A 2,388-nucleotide genomic window follows, 5' to 3' on the forward strand; every position below is an offset into this window, starting at 1 on the left:
TGCAGTTTGACCATACTGTGGAGGATCTTAGGTAGATCTTCCTAGAAAAAGTCAGGCCCCAAGCGGGTAAAGAACCAACCTCTGTATGTAGGAAAAGAGAGGTCTTTTTGATCTTCACACTTAACATAAAGGATAAGGGGCTGAACTAATCTCTCCCTTGGGAGAATGCTCTTTTGCAGTAATCGTTGTAACTTACCTCCCTATTAGTGCCTTTTGCCTATACTAGGTTGTACGGACCTGTTTATCCTTTTATATCTTTGTCTCATGTAATTCGTGAATTTTTACCCGCATCTTGCGTATATAGCCTTTCAGTATGTTTCCTCTTATTATTTTACCTAGTGGGCAGAACTCATTTTGCTTTATTTTCTTCCTAATTGTCTTTTCTTGGTCTGTAAATATTTTTCTAACACCTCTACATCATGGCGCTCGTGTCCATATTCCGGTTGTTGTCCTTCCTCTATGGCCATTGATCTGCCTCGGGAAGTACGTCAGTGTTAGTCTGCCCTTTATGTCTGGGCTTTTGTTAGTCCCGCGGTCTATTAAATGCGGCTCATTATGTTCCATTCTTTGAACCCCCGGCATCCCGGCTGCCATTGTGCTGTTACCTCCCCCGGAGGCCACGTCTGACCTGACTACATCTCAGTGAAGGTAGGATTATTGCCTGCACATTGCTCCGCTCTACTTCAATGGTTCCTTTCCTGGTTTCACCTTATGTGTACCGGATTGCCATAACTCTGATTTTATCTTTCCCGCGCTGTGTTATTCTAGAGGGTTTTTGGCCCATTAGAATTCTATTACGTGGCAGCTCTATTCCAGCTATACGTCCACGTTTGGGCTCATTACTGTTAAAGCGTTCTCCCAGATATAGCTATATTCATTGGGGTACCTTTCTATGTTCCCGTATATCCCCCGCGACTTCTGTAATATTGCACCCGCCAGCTTTCCACTTACACGTTTAACACTTTTGAATCCTGATATTACTTTTGGATTTGTTTGTTAGCAACTGTCTTGCCGCATTCATGCCCCGCTTGGGATACTTAGACCGATTGTATCCGCCCTATATGCCTCTATCTAAGTTTCATTTAAATGTTTTGTTACACAGCTTAATGCATTTTTGGACTTTTTAGATTTTATGCTACTATATCTGGACCTCGCTATCTGGCCGCGTATCGACTTAATATTCCTCATACTGGGAAGACCTTGGCATCTTGAAGACAAGTCCGGGCCCACAACCCCCTTGGGTAAGTTGTGATCTTCCACTTACCTGAGGCTTATCACACACCGTTGTTGTGATTAGCATGTTAGATTTTTGTCACAATTGTCTATTTTGGGGTTTATTTCTCCTTTTTCTTTTGTCTCATATTTATGTAGACATTGTTCACCAGACTGACGGAAGCTCGTGTTTTTATATATCTATACTTACGTCTATGTCCTGGCATTCTAACCCAGGGATTGTAGACTATGACGCTTGTCTAGCATTCCATTGCTACTTTGGCCTAATTCTCTCCTCTGTGGTTTTATCATCTCGGGCATCTATTACTATTGGGTGATCTTTGACCATCTCTGACACCTTTTTGACTCATTCCTTTTGTACACACAATTTTTTCATACACTGGGTTTTCTTTGGTGTTTATTCTATTCCTGATTCACTTTTAGTATCACTGACTTTTTCTCTATACAGTTTCAATATCAGTCTCTGTACCTATCTTCACTATATTCTGATATTTTTGATGCAGTGTGCTCCTTTCCAGTGTTTAACTTAATTGTTTATAATATAATATGAATTATTCTGATATCCCTTTGTCTCAGTCCGCTTGATGGGTAACTCTGTAACGCTTGAGAATATATAGGGGATGTACTACAATTGTGCACCCTGTGTTAATCTGTATCAGACATGAAATATGCTTATGTTTATAGTATATATTTGTTTTTGTAGGCTTTTCCTTCTCCTTCTGCTTTGCCTGCACACGATCTTGTCGCCCTGAAGAAGGTGTGACCCTAGCGAGGGTCTGACACCGAAACACGAGTCGGCCCTAGAGCCCTTGTGCTCCCTTTGCTTGGGATTGTGCCCTGGAGAATCAACATGCACATGAATTGTACTAGTGCTGTATAACTACTATCATCTTATCTTGAATGTGCTCTAGCATCTTACATTGTTTGATGCTCTTATGTGATGTCAATTTTGTTCTGTACTATAAGACTGTGTTTAGCACATTTTAATGTGCTATTGTGTTGGAATGTCTGATCACGTATGAGTCTGTGTCTGTTTGCTTAATAGAGTGTGTGTGCGCAGCTTAGGATGTCTATACTATTATGTGAATTATTTTTGTCTGTTATGTCTTTTTTATGATGTTGATTAAATAAATTAAAGAAATATGATATCCCTAA

At 40.4% G+C, this 2,388-nt stretch overlaps 1 long non-coding RNA gene across 1 annotated transcript; it reads left to right on the forward strand.

Moving 5' to 3' along the window:
* The first annotated feature begins 513 nt into the window (after positions 1-513).
* Positions 514-2,072, forward strand: LOC146833864 (uncharacterized). The gene is made up of 3 exons (XR_014960279.1): positions 514-648; positions 1,128-1,241; positions 1,937-2,072. It is a non-coding gene; the product is annotated as an uncharacterized LOC146833864 (long non-coding RNA).
* The last annotated feature ends 316 nt before the right edge of the window (positions 2,073-2,388 follow it).

Source organism: Triturus cristatus, chromosome 4_2, assembly GCF_964204655.1.
Source record: "Triturus cristatus chromosome 4_2, aTriCri1.1, whole genome shotgun sequence".
NCBI classification, from domain to species: domain Eukaryota; kingdom Metazoa; phylum Chordata; class Amphibia; order Caudata; family Salamandridae; genus Triturus; species Triturus cristatus.